The 19156-nt window shown below is 49.7% G+C and overlaps 1 protein-coding gene across 3 annotated transcripts in view; it reads left to right on the forward strand.

Annotated features, from left to right (window-relative positions):
* The first annotated feature begins 4614 nt into the window (after window positions 1-4614).
* IL4R (interleukin 4 receptor) overlaps window positions 4615-19156 on the forward strand; it is a 54549-nt gene continuing 40007 nt past the window's right edge. Inside the window, exon 1 of one of the 3 annotated variants that reach the window (XM_024233513.2) lies at window positions 4615-5281. The gene's annotated coding sequence lies outside the window, so the exon portion shown is untranslated. Of the gene's footprint in view, window positions 5282-5340; window positions 5485-6877; window positions 7054-19156 lie in introns of those variants that run through there. The other 2 variants (XM_024233511.3, XM_054533680.2) reach the window with 2 other exon arrangements.

A 19156-nucleotide genomic window follows, 5' to 3' on the forward strand; every position in this document is an offset into this window, starting at 1 on the left:
TTGTAGACCTAAATGTAAAATACAAAATTATAAAACTTCTAGAAGATATCATAGGATAAAATCTTGGATCTCAGTGACCTTAGGTTTGGCAATGAGTTTTTAGATACAACACTAAAAGGATAATCCAGGAATGAGAAAAAAAATTGGTGGTGTGGAGTTTATGAAAATTGAAAACTGTATTAAATTTGATAATCTTTGCAAAACACATATCTGATAAAGGACCTGTATCCAAAATACACAAAGAATTTTAAAACTCAACAATAAGAAAACAAGTAACCCAACTAAAAAATGGGCACAAGATATCAACAGACAACAAATAAGATATACAGATGGCAAAAAGCATATGAAAATATGCTCAACATCATATGTCATTAGGAAATTGCAAACAATGATGAGATACCACTACACACCTACTAGAGTGGCTAAAATCCTCAAACTGAAAATATCAAAAGCTGACAAGAATACACAGCAATGGAAACTCTCACTTGTTGTTGATAGAAAGGCAAAATGTTACAGCCACCTTCAAAGACACTGGCAGTTTATTGCCAAACTTTCTTACTTTTACCATATGATCCAGCAATTGTGCTCCTTGGTATTTACTCAATTGTGTTGCAAACTTATGTCCACCCAAAAACTTGCACATGAGTGTTGATAGCAGCTTTATTCATAATTGCCAAAAATTGGAAGCAACAAAGATGTCTTTCAATAGGTAGAATGGATAAACTGTGGTACATCCATACAATAGGGCACTATTCAGCCACAAAAGGAAATGAGGTGTGAGGCCTGGAAAAGACATGGAGGAACCTGAAAAGCATATTGCTAAGTAAAAGAAGTCAGTATTAAGAGACTACATACCTTCTGATTTCAATTACGTGACATTCTGAAAAAGGCAAAACTATGGAGACAGTAAAAAAATCAGTGGTTTCCAGGATCCAGGAAGAATAGGTAGAGAATTGGGGATTTTTAGGGAAGTGAAACTATTCTTTATTTTTTTCTTTTTTTCTTTTTTTTTTAGAGACAGGATCTCATTCTGTTGCCCAGGCTGGAGTACAGCGGCATGATCATAGTTCACTGCAGCCTCGAACTCTTGGGCTCAAGGGATCCTCCTGCCTCAGCCTCTGAGTAGCTGGGACTACAGTGCACCACCATGCCTGGCCTGTTTTTTGTTGTTGTTGTTGTTTGTTTTTGTTTTTTGGTAGAGACCGGGTCTTGCTATGTTGCCCAGGCTGGGAAACTATTCTTTTTGTTGCTACATGTGTGGATCCATGACATTATACATTGTTAAGACCCAGAACTTGGCTGGGTGCAGTGCCTCATGCCTGTAATCCCAACACTTTGGGAGGCCGAGGCAGGTGGATCACTTGAGGTCAGGAGTTCAAGACCAGCTTGGCCAGTATGGGGAAACCCCATCTCTACTAAAAATACAAAAATTAGCCAGGCATGCACCTGTAGTCCCAGCTACTTGGAAGGTTGAGGAGTGAGAATCGCTTGAACGTGGGAGGCAGAGGTTGCAGTGAGTTGAGATCACGCCACTGTACCCCAGCCTGGGCAACAGAGCAAGACTCTGTATAAAATAATAATAAAAAAAAGACTCAGAACTGTGCTGCAGAGGTTAGGCACAGTGGCTCATGCCTGTAATCCCAGCACTTTAGGAGGCTGAGATGGAAGGATAACTTGAGCTTAGGAGTTTGAGACCAGCTTGGGCAATGTAGCAACACTGTCTCTACAAGTTAAAAAAAAAAAAAAAAGCCTAGTGTGGTGGCATGTTCTTGTAGCCCAAGCTACTTAGAAGGCAGAAGCAGGAGGATCCCCTGAGCCCAGGAGTTCCAGGCTTCTCCAGCCTGGGCAACAGAGTGAGACCTTGTTTCCAAACAAGCAAACAAACACAAAACAAAACAAAACAAAACCCCGAGAAACAGTGAAACAATGTATGCTATGGACTTTAGTTTATAATAATTTATTAGTATTATAAGGAAGGCACTACACATTAATGCAAGATGTTGATAAAAGGGGAAATTTTGCATGGGGGAGGGGGATGTATGGGAACTCTCAGTACTATCTGCTCAATTTTTCCATAATCTACAATGGTTCTAAAAAATAAAGTTCATTAGTTTTAAAGACCGAAAGGCCTGGAAACAAGTAAGCGTGTTAGGATGTAATGAGGATTGAGGTTATACTGAGGCAAGACTTGGGAACCCCTAGATGGGGGAACAGAGGTTTTACTATCTTGGTGGCTTTGGACCTGCTCCCAGGACTGACAGAGCAGTCACAGATAAAGTCTGGGCATCTTGGGCAGGAACTTGAACAGTGGGACTGTATGCAAGAAGACATTTATTATCTCTCTTGCATCCGAGAACAATGCCCTGTTTTCTTTAACTTTGTAATTTGACATAATTACAGACTCGCAGGAAAGTTGGGAGAAGAGTACAAAGAATTCCCGAAGTCTCTTCCCCCAGATTTCCTGAATGTCTTAGCCTCTGACCACAGCTGTGCTTTCTTTGCCTGTCTTCTCAATGCCACGTTCATCTCCATTTCACAACCAAGCAACAGACCAAGGCAACAGGCTTTGACTTTGCTTCTTTCTCATTTTCATCCTGATAAGAACAGCAATTGACATTTTGAATGCCTAATCCACACCAGGCACTGTTCTGGGCACTGCGATACGTACCTTGCCATTTCACCATTTCGTAGCCCTATGAGGTGGGTCTATTATTATCCGCATTTTACAGATGGGGAAACTGAGGCACAGGGAGGATGATCTACTTTGCCCAAAGTCACATAGTCAATACGTAGCAGAGTTGGTATGCCAATGCGGGCAGTCTAGAGGCAAGCGAGGAAACTGACGAAGGATGACTTGACTGGGAAAACAGGATGGGAGCCCAGTTTGGGAGTCCAGGAGGGGATACAGCCCAAGCCACACATTCCCAAAGGACTTCAAAGGTAGACTTTTGCTGTTGTCTCCCGAGGACATGGGGCACAAACTCAGAAACACAAAGACAGGACAAAGGCAGCTTGCAGGGCTGAACTGCCTGGGATGAAGCATCAACCGTGTGGGTGTGCAGATGTGTGAGTAATGAGTGTGAGGGAGTATGAGTGTGGACCGGAGTGGAAGTCACACCTAATCCAGAGGATTCCTATTCCTCCCGAAACCCAAGCTTCCAGGAAGCCCTTTCTGTGGCCCCCTCTACCTAGTCCTCTCAGCGTCTGCCTGGGCTGCCCCCAGTACAGGGTTTATTACACTCAATTGCTTACGTCTGTTCACTTGTCAGTGCCCCAACCAGGTCCTCAGGGCTAGGAAGCAGGGGCTGGATCTATTTCTTGCTCTCCCTAGCCCCCAGCTCACGACTTGGCATATGGAGGCATCCACAAACAGATGCTGAAGGATGGAAGTTTATCCACACTCCTACGCCACCTCCAGGTATTTGCTCATGCTGTCCCTTCCACCTGCATGTTTTTCTGCATTGATTCAGGCACTGGTCAAAGATCACCTCCTCCAGGAAGCCATCCCTGACCCCAGGGAACTGAGTCATCTTTACTGTCACTTCCAGGGATGGGTTGGTGGCTGTCTTGCTCATTGGTTGTAAGGTCTCAGAGGGCAGGGATTGTGTCTGTTTCATGTCTTCAGGTCTGCGTCATCGGCGCTTGTCACAGCGTTAGACACACAGTAGGACCAAGACAGACCGAGTACAGGAAAGAATGATTGACATATGGGCCAGGCGTGGTGGCTCACACCTGTAATCCCAGCATTTTGGGAGGCAGAGGCAGGCAGATCACCTGAGGTCAGGAGTTTGAGACCAGCCTGGCCAACATAGTGAAACCTCATGTCTACTAAAAATACAAAAATGAGCCGGACGTGGTGGTGCACGCTTGTAATCCCAGCTACTCAGGAGGCTGAGGCAGGAGAATCGCTTGAACTCGGGAGGTGGAGGTTGCCGTGAGCTGAGATCACCCACTGCACTCCAGCCTGGGCAATGGAATGAGACCCCATCTTCAAAAAAAAAAAACAAAGAATGATTGACATGCAGTGGCCCCTGCCCTGGGAAGCCAACCTTCACCCTCCACCACAGCACTTGATTCCATTGTGCTGTCCTTGGCTTCCACCCTCAGACTGAGAGCTCCTTGAGGGCAGGAGGGGGTCAAATTACTCTCTGGGTTCTCAGCACTGCCCAGTGTGAGTCCAAATATCTCCCACCTCCCCTCCCTCCGCTCTTTCCTCACTCAGGGCTCCACAGCCATGCTGGCCTTCAGCAATTCCTCCTGCAGGCTGAGCTGGTTCCCAAAGGGCCTTTGCACTAGCTCTTCCCTCTCCCTACACAAGTCTTCCCCCATAGGCTCTTCAGAGTCTCAGCTCAAATGGCCTCTACTCAGAAAGCCTCTTCCAGACCACCTGCCCCACTGGTCTAAGAGGTCCCTACTTTCTTCTTGGGCCCTCCTGACCTGAAATACTTTGTTGAGTGTTTTCCCCCGAGTCGTCTGGCTGCATCCGGGTTCTTATGGTGTCCAGAGGTTAATGGTCTATGGGGCCTGTGTTCGAATCCCAGCTCCACCACTGCTGCTGCTTACCTGCAGAGTGATTCTGAGTTTCTTTCTTTTCTTTTTTAAAATTTTATAAATGTCAATTTTTGTAGATACGGGGTCTCGCTAACAGGGTTGCCCAGGCTGGTCTCGAACTATGGGGTTCAAGTGATCCTCCCATCTCAGCCTCCCAAAGTGCTGGGATTACAGGCATGAGCCACGTTGCCCAACCCATTTTGAATTTCTTAAGGACGCTGTGCCTCAGTTTCCCGATTTGTAAAACCGGTGATAGTATCACTCCCTTATAGGGTAGTTGCCAGGATTGAACGAGTTAACCTTTGCAGTGCCTGACAGATTGTACTAGTTACTGATTGAAGGGCTGTTTTACTATCCAAATGTGGCTGGAGTAGGAGTTGGGTAAACATTTATTGAAGAATGTGCAAACACTGGCACTTGGAAGCTGAGCTGTTAGGAAGGGGAGGAGGATTCCAGTCGCCCAGCCCTCCCACCCCAAACGCAACTGCCCCCAGCGCAGAGGAGGCCGCAGAGGCCAGGCAGGAGCAGGTCCTGGAGGCCTGGTCGGCGTGGGCGTTTTATTCCGAGACTAAGGGGATCCACTGCGGAGTTCTCCGCTGGGCGCGACCTCGGGCTGCAGCGTGAGAGGAAGCGCGCGGCAAGACACCCAGCGGGGTGCTGGGGTCGCCCCCAGGAGAGGACAGCGGCTCGGACTGTCCGGCGGCGGCGCGGACAGCGACAGGGGCGCCAGGTGACCGGGACCCGGGCCGGGCGCGCCGGGCGGGGCGGTGCATGCAAATCTGCCGGGCGCCGGGGCGGGGCGCAGGAAGCCGGGGCGGGCTGGGTCTCCGCGCCCAGGAAAGCCCCGCGCGGCGCGGGCCAGGGAAGGGCCACCCAGGGGTCCCCCACTTCCCGCTCGGGCGCCCGGACGGCGAATGGAGCAGGGGCGCGCAGGTAGGATCCGGAGCCCGCGCGCGGATCCGGTTGCGAGGGTATCGCCCAGGCATGCGGGCTGAGGGCGTTCGGGAAGGGCTCGGCCGCCGGCGGGGACCCGGGCAGCGGGGACCGCGGGGACCACGGGGACCACCCCGACTCCGAGCGGGGCCCGAGCCCGCGACCCTCGGTGCGGGCGGAGCAGCGCTCGGTTCCGTCCTTGCCGCCGAAGGGCAGCGGAGGCGCGAGGCCCGGGGTATGTGGACACCCAGCGCTCCCCAAAGCCGGTGCTGGCAGTGAGACCTCCGCCGGGACGGCCTGCGGGGGTGGGGGGCTTGGGGTTAGGCTGTCGGGGGCCACGCAGCCTCTCTTCTCCGGGCAGTGGCGCCCTGCCCCGCGCTCAGGAAGTCAGTGAGGACTTCGGAGAGAGAAAGGGTGGGGAAAGTTCTGAGAACTGTAAATTTGAGTAGTAGGTCAGTGAATCGGGCGGTCTCCGCCTCCGAATATCAGATGGACCCAATAATCGCGATCATTGACTGGGACTTGTTTTACTGAAAGGATGCCGAGTGAAACCTCCCACTAACTTCTCTGTGGCCGGTGCTGTGCGTCATGGACATTGTACAGATGAGGTCACCGAGACCCCAGCCGCTTTAATAACTTGCCTCAAGGTGCCGCCCACTTGGGAGTCCTTGGGGCAGCAGGACTAGAGCCCAGGCAATCCCACGCCAGAGTCAGCTGCTCTCCATCTCTCAATCACGTTTGAGGAGCCCCCACAATAACCAGAATCGCCGGGAGATTTGCTTAAAATGCAGATTCCCAGGTCCTTGCCCTGAGATTCAGATTCAGTAAACCCAGGAATCTGATCTTTATTTTCTTTTTAAAAATTTATTTTATAGAGATGGTGTCTCACTATGTTGCCCAGGCTGGCCTCAAGTGATCCTCCCACCTCGGCCTCCCAAAATGCTGGGATTACAGGTGTGAGCTACTGAGCCCTGATTTTTTTTTTAAACAAAATCTGGATTTCTTAGAATTAAGCAAGATAGGGGACAGCTAGTTTGTCTGTTTCTGGGATTCAAGGAATGCCCTAGGGCCAGCGCTAACCCTGCTCCAGTTCTAGTCTCTCCCCTTCCCCAGCCCTCTGGGAGGCATGACCCACTGCACGTCCCTGCCCCCAGTAGCCTATGAGGAGCCCAAGGCATTTGCTGGGACCTCAGTGCCTTTATCAAAATCCCAAAGTCCAATGGGGAAACAGGCTCAGGTGTAGGTTTGGCCAGGGTGTCCTGCACATTAGGGCATTCCAGGGTCCTGCAGGGGTTTCTTAGAACTCGGCTAGCCCAGCCCATGAATGGGAGGTGACCTGCTAAGCCACTCATTCACTCACTAGCACTCATTCAGCTCCTGTGAGGCCCTGGGTGGTGTTCTGGGCACTGGTGCTTGCCTCAAGGAGCACCCCCTCTGCAGGAAGACAGACGTGAGGGCTGGGAGGGTGCGGATGCACCAGTGGCTGCAGGACCACAAGCCAGAGGGGATCAGCTCTTCACAGGGCACTGGGCCAGGCTTCCCAGCACCCAGGGACCCTGAGCTAGCCATGTAAGTAGAGCAGGGGAGTCTGGCAGGTAGAGGATGGGAGGTAAAGGGAGGCACAGAGTGGGCGGAGGCTGGGAGGTGTGAAAGGGCACTGTGTACAGAACCTAGGGAGTAAGCAGAAGCCAGAGATGGATGGAAAGGTGGGCTGGGCTGCATTGTGGAAGGCCTTGAATACCGTGCCAAGGAACTTGGGCCAGTGTATTTTACCTTGGCTTGAGTTGTAAAAACAACAATGCAGATTCCTGGGCCCCACCCTGGGCCTCTGGATCTGAATCTGGAGGGAGACGTTGGGGAGGCAGCAGGGAGGAAAACCTGCAGTCACTCACCCCAGTTACAACACATCCAGTTACCGGCAGGTCTGAGATAACCTAAGGGTTTCCAAATGCTAGGAAGTGACTCAATGACTGATATGTTTAATACAATACAATCCCAGGTTGCAAAATGCCCAGGGCAACAGTGGGGATGTTCAGTTTTCTAATGCTCCCAGTTCAAAAAGGAGCTGAAATGAATTGTCAAAGAAGTGAGAAGAAGCCGGCCGCAGTGACTCACACCAGTAATCCCAGCACTTTGGGAGGCTGAGGAGAGAGGATCGCTTGAACCCAGGAGTTTGAGACCAGCCCGGGCAACATAGCGAGACCCTGTTCCTACAAAAAAAATTTAAAAACTTAGCCAGGCGTGGTAGCAGGTGCCTCTAGCCCCAGCTATTTGGGAGGCTGAGGTGGGAGGATGGCTTGAGCCCAGGTGGTCAAGGCTGCAGTGAACTATGATTGTGCCACTGCACTGTAGCCTGGGTGACAGAACGAGACCCTGTCTCAAAATAAACAAATACATAAATACATGAGAAGAGAGAAGCGTTTCCACCTCCCCCATCTCCCTGCCCTCTTCCACCCCATCTGGGAGGATGGAGGAGAGCGTTTGGGATTAGATGCCCCACCTCTCAACTGCCCTCACTGGTACCTGGGAGTGAGGCCAGGACAGAAGCCGCCTAGGTACTGTGCTTCCTCACGTTTGTAATAGTGAACTTTCTTGAGGGTTGATGACATGTTTTATAAGCTACTTCACACAATGTCCAACACCCAGTGGGTCCACAATCAATGTATATGTCTGTTGTTACCTGTCAAGACGTATAGCTGGGGAGTGACAGTATGGACTTGAGCCAGATCACCCAGTGCAAATGCTGGCTTTGCTGCTTACTGTGTAACTGACTTCCCAGAGCCTCAGTTTCTGCATTTATGAGATTATAGTGACTATGCCATTGTAGTGATGACTAAATGAGTTAATATATGTCAAGCATACAAAACAGTACCTGGTATGTAATAAAAACTATGTATTTGTTAAATGAATACCTTTTTTTTTTTTTTTTTTTTTTTTTTTAGAGCCATGGTCTCTCTCTATTTCCCAGGCTGGAGCACAGTGGGCACAGTCATAGCTCACTGTAGCATCCAATACCTGGGTTCAAGTAATCCTCCCACCTCAGCCTCCTGAGTAGCTGGGACTACAGGTGTGTGCCACCACGCCTGGCTAATCGTTTTTATATTTTTAGAGACAGGATCTTGCTATGTTGCCTAGGCTAGTCTTGAACTGCTGGTCTCAAGCAATCCTCCTGCCTCAGCCTCCTAAAGTGTTGGGTTTATAGATGCGAGCAAACCTGCCTGGCCTAAATGAATAAATCTTTATTGTTGCCTCCTTTGAGCTTTATTGGTTGGGATTTAGTCCACTCATTTTGCAGGTGAGAACTGAGACCCGGAGATGAATGCAGTAGCCTTGCCTCAGGCCCACATCTGAGGAACAGACTCCATCCTACTTTTCTTCCCATGTATTCTTTCCTGCTTGTTCCAGTTCGCTGGGGTGACCAAGAAAGACATTTCTGAGGATTCCTCCTGGCTGGCACAGTGGAGACATGCCCAGCCACGTTTAGCTAGACTTACCATGGCTGGGCTAGAAGAGAGGGCAGGAGCTTGCCTGGAGGTTGCACAGACTTGCCCTTGGTGAATGTGGATCAGAGCACCCCAGCAGAGGCTTGAAGTCCTGCAGAGGCTGGGGGATCCACTGTCAGACCGAGTGCATCACCATTGTTTTATGATATCCAGCAAATTGCTCTGTGTCTCTGAGCTTAAGGCAGAGAGAAGGGCCTGAACTTGAAGAGGGGGTCCCAGGTTTAAATCGGAGCTGGCTACTTCCCAGCTCTCCAGTGTGTAATCTGGAGGAAGTTGTTTAACCTCTCTGAGCCTCCCTTTGTTTGTCATGGGTATTTTCAGGGAGAGCATTCATGAGATAGTTTGTATAGACATTTTGCCCTTGGAAGGGACTCAGTGATTGCTGTTTTTCTCTGCATTTTGGACCGAGTCCCTTCTGCATATCCAGCACCTGGCTTCCTCCTGCATTTCTTCCTCAGGAATTTATTGAGCACCTATATGTGCCAGAGCATTGGACCAAGTCCTTTGTTCTCCTGGGGTTTAGATTCTGGTTGAGCATACAGGCAATGTACAACCAATACATATGTACAGATCGGCAGCTTTATCTGTTATTCTGAAATCCATGATTTCTGAAAACTGAAAGTTTTTCATAACTCATTTTGAAGCTAAACTTGAGGCTTTTTAGAGTCTTCATCCTCTTCGGTGTGATGCTCAGATGTCTTTCTGCAGAGATATTAGTGCAATTGATCGTTGGGTGCTTTCCCGCCCTGCATGATGGGCACATCGGTGGGTATTTTATACAAGGTGACCTTTCTACAGCCTGAGTCATTCTGAATTCTGAACTATGTCTGGCCCCCAGGATTTTACAGGAGAGAACATGGACCTGCAATATCCTATCAGGTGGAGACTGTGCTAGGAAGGAAAGCAAAGCTGGTGCAAGTGGAATCAGGGAGGGCTTCCCTGAGGAGGTGACATTTGAGAGGGATGAGGAAGAGAGGGCCAGGTGGAGGGACTCACAGAGGACGGAAGACTCCACTTCCTGACTGGCCTGTGCTTACCCCTCATTCTGCATGCACAGTTCTGTCTAAATGCGTCCGTTCTTGCCTTTCCAAGAAGTGCTGATGTCTCTTAGGTTTCAGGTCTGGCTCTGACTGACTCATTCTCTCTTTAGGTGCCCCCACAGGCCTCCTCACCTCCTCTCGGTTGCTTAAGAAATCTGAGGTCTGCGCTAAAGCCAGCCTGGGTGCTGTAACCTCTCGGCTGAGGATGGTCCCCAGCTGGGCTTGCATCTGGAGATGGAGGAAGTGGGTCTTGGGAGGGGAAGAGGAGCCGTGGGGCCTTCCAAGGGTTTGGTGGAATTGAGTTCCTGGTGGGGAGGGGCTGTGTTCTGGGTCTTAGAGCCTCTAGCCTGCAAAGCAAAGTTGAACGTAACACGCGCTCACATATCTCGAGTGTCAGCCCGGGGCTAGGTGCTTAACGCTTGCTTAGCCAATGTACCAGGGGCTGGGGACACGGGAATGAGTGACCCAGAAATGAGGGCCCTCGTGGAGCTGAAAGCATTCTGGGCTTGGTGACTTTGAGGAAATGGCTTTTGAACTGAGACCTGAAGTACCAAGGCATGTGGATATCTGGGGAAAGAGTGATCCTGGCAGTGGGAACAGAGAGTGCAAAGGCCCAGAGGCGCGAATGAGCTTGGTGTGTTTGACCCACAGCAAGGAAGCTGGTGTGGTTGGATGGAACCAAGCAAGAAAGAGGTCTAGGAACAGAGGTCAGGGAGGGAGCTGGGGCCAGATACCTGCATTGTCTCATTTAACTTGTGTAATAACCCTACCAGATAGGAGCTACTCTCATGCAAATGTTACAGATGAAGTAACAGAGGCACAGAGAGGTTCAGTGACTTGTCCAGGGTCACACACCTGAAGATGGGAGAGCAGGGCTGTGAACCTAGAAGCTCCAGAGTCCTCAGTCCTCACCATGGTGTTTAAACACAATAAAATCTATGCCTGAGTGCTGAAGACACACCTGCCATTTAGATGGATCTACTTTTTTACATTGTCGGTGTACTCCCTGCCATCCATCTGCCCAGCAATACTGTGAATGTGGGCAGCGCAGAACTGGTTCCTCCAAGCCCCATTTTACAGACAGTCCAGTCATTTTACATATTATTTTATGAATGAGCACCTTCCTCAGTGTCTCAGACCAGAGGTCCCCACACAGCAGGGCCACACAGCAGGAGGTGAGTGGTGGGTGAGTGAGCGAACTTTTATCTGTATTTACAGCTGTTCCCCATCGCTCGCATTACCACCCAAGCTCGGCCACCTGTCACATCAGCTGAGGCATTAGATGATTCTCACAGGAGCACGAACCCTTTTGTGAACTGCACATGTGAGGGATCTGGGTTGCGTACTTTTTCTTTTTTTTTTAAGACAGAGTTTCGCTCTTGTCGCCCAGACTGGAGTGCAATGGTGCGATCTTGGCTCACTGCAATCTCCGTCTCCCCATGTTCAAGTGATTCTCCTGCCTCAGCCTAGCAGCTGGGATTACAGGGCTGTGCTATCACACTCAGCTAATTTTTGTATTTTTAGTAGAGACAGGGTTTCACCATGTTGGCCAGGCTGGTGTCGAACTCCTGGCCTCAGGTGATCCACCTGCCTCAGTCTCCCAAAGTGCTGGGATTACAGGCATGAGCCACTGCACGCGGCCCTGGATGCGTGCTTCTTATGAGAATCTAATGCCTGATGATCTGTCACTGTCTCCCATCGCCCTTGGATGGGACCATCTAATTGCAGGAAAATAAGCTCAGGGCTCCCACTGATTCTGCATTATGGTGAGTTGTATAATTATTTCATTATATGTTACAATATAATAATAATATAAATAAAGTACATAATACATGTAATGTGCTTGAATCATCCCGAAGCCACGGCCCCAACCACGGCCTCTGGCAGTGGAGGCTGGAGTCCACATCACGCTCTGTGCTGGGTGCAGGAATGGAGATGAGTGGGTGTCCTGCTCATTTCCCTGAGGAGGAACCTGAGGCTCAGGCTAGAGACTTACCTGGGTGACACAGCTCATAAGTGGCAGAGTCCAGATTCAAACCCAGGGCTGTGGACCCAGAAGCCTGTGCATTTAACCACGGTTCTGAGCTATCCAGCCCAAAGAGGAGAGTTTAAAAGGATTACATTTCTTGGTTGGAAATCAGCGAGCATAGTTGCCCAGAACCATTTTTTAAAAACTCAGAGAAGGCCTTATGTTTTCCTGAAGCGGTCAGGGAAGTATTCTGCCTTTTCAAAAGAGAACACTGAATTCTAGGGAGGAGAGGCACCAGCTCTCTGAGCTGGGCAGGTCTCCAAGCTGGCAGGGCCACAGCCTCCCGACGGTCTTGCCTCTAGCGTATTTCTTCCAGAAGCCACATTTCCACAGGTGGGCAGCTCTAACTGGGAGAAAATCTTTCTGAGATTTAGCCAAATTAGCTTTCTTTTTTTTTTGAGATGGAGTCTCACTCTGCTGCCCAGGCTGGAGTGCAGTGGTGCAATCTCGGCTCACTGCAACCTCTGCCTCCTGGGTTCAAGTGATTCTCCTGCCTCAGCCTCCCGAGTAGCTGGGATTTCAGGCACACACCACCACGCCTGGCTAATTTTTGTATTTTTAGTAGCAATGGGGTGTCACCATGCTGGCCAGACTGGTCTCAAACTCCTGACCTAGGGTGATCCGCCCACCTCGGCCTCCCAAAGTGCTGGTATTACAGGTGTGAGCCACCGTGCCCAGCCCAAATTAGCTTTCTAGGAGCTTCCACTTTCTGAGTCTGTTTCTGCCTCTTGGAGGTAGTGACCATCTCCCTCCAAACTCGGATACTTCTCTTATTCAGGCTACACAACTGTAGTTATTTCAGGCATTCTCCCTGACTCAGGAAATGATAAGTTTGGCCTGGCTTTGGACATGAGTCAATTGGTTGGAGTCCCACACAAAGACTGTTTGGTCAGAGAGGAAGGAGACTATCACCTCTTTGGATCTAGAGCTTATACTTCTGTTGATGCAACCTGGAATCATACTGTGTAGCAGCCATATCCCACTTGGAGTGCATATTGGGCTTGTCAGCTAAAATCTCCATGTTTCTCTTCTATATGAGCTGCTGTTAATCCAAGTTTCTTCTATTCTGAGAGTCCTTGTCTGAAGCTAAGAGGTTCCAGTTTTTCATGCTCTCTAATAAATCTACTTCAGGCTAAAAGGCTATCATTTTTTCTTTGAGTACTGCTTTGGTTTCATTCCACAACTTGTTACACAATGTTATTCACTGCCCAGTTTAGAATTTCCCTTTTGGTTCCCATTTTAAGACTTATTTAATTATATGCTTTTTAAATCTTTGAGACAGAATTTTTTAAGTTATCTTTTTATTGTTGATTTATAAATTTGGTCATCATGGTTGTTGTGGTCAATATATGTGGTTTCTATAATATCAGTGGTAGAGAATTTGCTGAGATCTTTATAGGATTTTCTGGTCATCTTTTTCCTCTTGTGTTTGAAAAGGATGTATATTTTCTGTTGGGTATAAGGTTCTAGAAATGTATCTATTTGATCAAGCTAGCTATTAGATTAGCTATATTTGTTATGTACTATGTGTTTTTTTTTACCTGATTTACCTCTCACCGTAATACAATTACAATTCACCATAATAGAGGATTTGTTAATTTCTCCTTTTGAGTCTGTTTTTTGCTTTATTTTTGAAGCCATGTTGTTAAGTGCATAGACATATGAATAGAATAAGGGTTCAGGATTTTTATACCTTTTTGGTAAATTGTTCCATTTTCCCAAGTAGCTGGGACTACAGATGTGCACTACCACACCCAGCTAATTTTTGTATTTTTTGTAGAGATGGGATTTCGCTATGTTTCCCGGGCCAGTCTCAAACTCCTAGGTTCAAGCAATCTGCCCACCTCAGCCTCCCAAAGTGCTGGGATTACAGGCGTGAGCCACCGCAGCTGGCTGAATTGCTCCTTTAATCAGTATAAAAGAGCCAACTTCCAGCCTGGGCAGCATAGTGAGAACCAATCTCTACCAAAAAATAAAAATCAGCTGGGTGTGGTGGCGTGCACCTGTAGTTCCAGCTACTTGAGAGGCCGAGGTGGGAGAATCACTTGAGACCAGGAATTCAAGGCCGCAGTGAGCTATGATTGCTCCACTGCACTCCAGTCTAGGTGACAGAGTGAGACATTCTCAAAAAACAAGAACAAAAAAGCCATCCACCTTCTCTCTTCTAATACTTACTCAAGACATCATTTCATGAATTCTATTTTATTGATGTCAGTACTCCTGTACTAATAAGCCAGATGAGTTAAAAAAACAACAGCAGTAGCAAAGCTTGCGTTGACGTCTCTGCTCTGTAACTATAATCCTGGGCAAGTCATTTTCTTGGTTTGGGCTTCAATTTCTTCATCCATAAAATGGGAATATGACCTGTCCTGCCTTTCCCTCTGGGTTTTTATTTTTATGTTTTTTGGTGGGAGGTGGTTATAGGCACAGGATAGGGGCATGGCAGGCCAGGGTGGTCTTGGGAAATGCAACATTTGGGCGGGAAATGCAACATTTGGGCAGGAAATGCCTGTCCTCACCTAGGTCCATGGGGGTGGAACCTTAGCCAGGGACCACACCCTCCTCCTCCTAGCCCTTCCCTTCTACCCTTCCATATTATTTAAAGGGACCACACTCTCCCTTCCCAGCACTACTCCCATACCAGTCCCAGCAATTCGGGAGGCTGAGGCAGGAGGATCGCTTGAGCCCAGGAGGTCGCAGCTTCAGTGAGCTATGATGGTGCCATTGTACCCCAGCCTGGGCAACAGAGCAAGACTTGCCATCTGAAAAAAAAAAAAAATCAGGGTAACACACATAAAAATATAAATTTCTAACTTCTTTTGAAAAATCAAAAGATCTAGCAACATGCAAGTCTTCATTTTCATGTGGCAAAAAAGCAGCTGTCCTTTATCACAGGGGGCTGTGTTTTCCACTTGTCCCATCTCTACTCCTTGAGGTCATACGACTGTGTCCCTGTAGGTATCTGAGTTTACTCCAGAAGAGGTGGCTCTGTGGCCTTGGGGGAGGTGGCTGTGGGCTGCAGGCCAGAGGCAGAGAAGTAGAGGGTCGGTGGCCTCTGGAGAGGCCTGGAGACTGAGGTGTCATCGGGAGTGGATTAAGGGGCCACTGGGATCCCACCTACCCTGAGGGTTAGTGGTTCTGAGATCTTTGCTGTCCACCCAACAGCCTAGATGGCAGCCTCTGCCCTCTCCCTTTCTTCCTGTTCTTGTCTGTTTTCTTTTTCTTTTTTCTTTTCTTTTCTTTTTTTTTTCGAGATGGAGTCTTGCTGGAGTGCAGTGGCATGAACTCAGCTCACTGCAACTTCTGTTCAAGTGATTCTTCTCCTGCTTCAGCCTTTTGTCGTTTTCTTTACCTTTTTTTTTTTTTGAGACAGAGTCTTGCTCTGTCGTCCAGGCTGGAGTGCAATGGCACCATCTCAGCTCACTGTAACCTGTGCCTTCTGGGTTCAACCAATTCTCCTGCCTCAGCCTCCTGAGTAGCTGGGGTTACAGGTGTGTGCCACCACGCCTGGCTAATTTTTGTATTTTTAGTAGAGACGAGGTTTAACCATGTTGGTCAGGCTGGTCTCAAACTCCTGACCTCGTGATCCACCCACCTCGGCCTCCCAGAGTGCTGGGATTACAGGCATGAGCCACCGCGCCTGGCTTTCTTTGCCTTTTTATCACAGCAGACGTGCAGACACGTGCACAGACAAGTGTAAAGCTTCATCCATTTTCACAAAATGAGCGCATGCATATGACCTAATCAAGCAGCAATACGTGACAACCCTCCCAGAAGGTTTCCTCCTGCCACTGCCAGGTCACAGCCTGGTCCTCCAAGGCCACTGTCCTGACTGCCAACTCCAAGATCAGTTTATCTCCTTTATCTAAACAGAACCAGGCAGCACTGCTGTTTTGAGCCTGGCTTCCCTCACTCAGCTTGTGCCTGTGACATCCTGTGCGTGCTGTCGTGGCAGCTGTCATTTGCTCAAGGTCTCAAAGAGTTTTCTTGGTGCTCAGAGATGAGCCTTTGCCAACCACTCCACCAACACTGTCCCAGGTCTCTCCCACCCAGCCACGGCCTCTTCACCACCTTGCAACCAGCCATAAAGCAAGTGATCTTATTCTCATTTCACAGATGAGGAGACTGAGGCTCTGAGTGGACCCCAGCCTGCCACGGTCTCCCACCCAGTCAGGTTGGAGCATGCACTTAGGCCCAGAGTTATGCTTCTGTGTCTCAGATGCTTGGGGGTCCCTGCCCACAAAGGTGGCCCCCATGGCTGTGTGTCCCCACCCATCCAGAAATGGTATGGGGTGAGACAACAGGAAGAGCCCCATGGGTAGCCCCCACCCACTGCCTTCCATACGCCAGTCTGCAAGCAGAAAATGAACAGGAAGCTCTTACCTGTGCCCATGTGTTGTCCTGGCTTTGGGTTTGCCCAGGGGGCAAAGTCCTGGTCATTGTTGAGACAAGTTCACTGCTGCTGAGGGCCGAGCAAATGGTTACAAAGGCCAGATTCTAAATTTCTACCTGGTTACTTCCTGCTCCGTCACCGTCACCTCGGGCAACTTCTGAACCCCCCTCAGCCTCATTCCTCCCTGTGTGCTTGCAGGGAGAATATTTGACTGTATCTTCCATAGTGAGCATTCCAGGAGAAGCAAAAAGAGTGGTGTATAAAAAAGCAAGTTTATGACTGCTTCTGTGCCAGGCACTGTGCTGTGCACTCCAGAGCCAAAGGCCTGGGTTCAAATCCCAGCCCACTCACTAGCTGTGCATCCTTAGGCAGGTTCCTGACCCTCTCTGGGCCTCGGCTTCTCCATCTCTGCAATGGAGATGATATTAATTGCATCTGCGATGCTCCTTGGATTGGGTCCATGGTTAAGTGAGTGAGTGAGGCTCAAGGGCTTCTTTTTTTTTTTTTAGAGATAGGGTCTCACTCTGTTGCCCAGGCTGGAATGCAGTGGCATGATCACAGTTCACTGCAGCTGCGACCTCCTGGGCTCAAGCCATCCTCCTGCCTCATCTCCCTTAGTAGCTGGGACTACAGGCATGTGCCACCATGCCTGGCAATTTTTTTTTTTTTTTTGTATTTTTGGTAGAGACGGGGTCTTGCCATGTTACCCAGGCTGGTCTTGAACTCCTGGACTCAAGTGATCTACCTGCCTCAGCCTCCCAAATTGCTGTGATTACAGGTAGGAGCCACTGCACCCAGCCTTCAAGTGCTTTTTTTGTTAGTGAGACTGGTACAACCAATGCCAAGGCTGGTGAGCAAAGTTGCACCCAGTTGAGGAGGGGCGAAACCAAGGGCAGAAGGGCCCAGGGCATGGCCTCTCATGGCTGAAGGAAGAGGGGACACATGGCCAGTCGCAGTGACCTCTGCAGACCTCAAGAAGGAGGCCAGCTAGGAGCCATAGCTGTCACTAAGACAGTCAAAATCTAATCAGCACCCTGGCGCCAGAGGCATCGTCCACTGCTCAGGACAGTGAGTGATAGTCAATAACCAGCTCTCTGGAGGTCAGGGCCCCGAGGTGGCTGAGATCTGTGCCTACATTAGGACATTTAAGGGGACTCCAAGCCAGGATTTGCTAGTGTTTGCCCAGCAGGGAGAGGTGGAAAATTGGGGATGACCAACCAGGCCTCCCTGCTCACAACCAGGGGAATTCATCCGGTCGTTCTTCCATTCAGCAAATATTCATGGAGCACCTGCTGTGTGCCAGGCACCGTGCTAGGCTCTGGGGAGATGGCTGTGAGCGGGATCGACACTGGCCTTGTGTGAGCTGGCCTTGCAGTAGGGGATATGAGCACCAAACACGTAAGGCCCGAGTGTGCAATATGCCGCAAAGAGTGCAGAGAAATAAAGCATGATAATGGGTTGCAGAAAGATGGAGGCCAGGCTGGCTGCTGTTCCTGAGCAGGTGGCTTCTTGACAGTTTCCTCAGGCTCTGTCTCCTCCCTTGGGCCTCTGGAATCTTCTGAAGACAGGCCTGGCTTCCAGGATCCCGGATGGAGTTGCCTGTTGACGGTGTAGACTCGAAGTGTCCACAGTGCGCTGGAGCGCGTGGTTTTCCCCAGAAAATCTGCTTCTCTTCTCAGCTGTCCATCGTGGGAAGGGTCCCTGGGGTCCTCCCCACCACCCCAGCCCGAGGCCACTTTCCCTCTGTCCCCACTCTCCCCACCCTGCTTTCCCTGCCAAGCACCACCAAGTCCCTGCTGCCTCCCCGTCCCAAACAGGCTCAAACCTGCCCCCTCTTCGCCAGCTCTCATCTCAGCCCGCTCCTCTCCTGCTTAATAGCCTTCACTGGCTCCCCACTGCCTTAGAGACAGAGTTTGAGTCTACTCCCATGGCTTGGCAGACGGTGTTGTTCCTGGCCTGCCAACCTTCCAGCTGCCATCCCAGCCAAGGGCCCCGCTTGTAGGGTGGGAAGTGGGCCGTGCCCTCCCTCCTGCCTGTCTATTCTCTGGGTCTTCCCTCATTCCCTCCCTCACCCCGCCCTCTCATAAGAACCTTCAGAATCTGCCAGACGCAGTGGCTCACGCCTGTAATCCCAGCACTTTGGGAGGCTGAGGTGGGTGGATCACCTGAGGTCAGGAGTTTGAGACCAGCTTGGCCAACATGGCAAAACCCTGTGTCTACTAAAAATACAAAAAAATTAGCTGGGCGTGGTCGTGGGCATCTGTAGTCCCAGCTACTCGGGAGACTGAGGCAGGAGAACTACTTGAACCTGGGAGACAGAGGTTGCAGTGAACTGAGATCCCACTATTGCACTCCAGCCTGGACTACAGAGTGAGACTCTGTCTCAAAAAAAAAAAAAAAAACCTTCAGAATCTGTAAAATGGGTTTAATAATTATACTTATCTCATAGGGAGGGCTTAAAGCACCTAGGCCAGTGTCTGGCACCAAGGAAACACTGTATACCTGTTAAAATAAGAATAAAATAAAATACACATGCTCATGTATTGAGTGCCTGCTGTATGTCGGTTCCCTCCCCAGGAGAACTCTGGTGCATCCCCGATAAAGAAACCTGACCCTCTAGGATGAGGGAGGGTATTCCCTGAGGGCCTGCTAACAGCCTTCTCTGCTAATCTGAAGTCCTGCAGCTTGCCCAGCAGGCTGGCTTGTC

Source organism: Pongo abelii, chromosome 18 (assembly GCF_028885655.2).
Source record: "Pongo abelii isolate AG06213 chromosome 18, NHGRI_mPonAbe1-v2.0_pri, whole genome shotgun sequence".
Lineage (NCBI taxonomy): Eukaryota > Metazoa > Chordata > Mammalia > Primates > Hominidae > Pongo > Pongo abelii.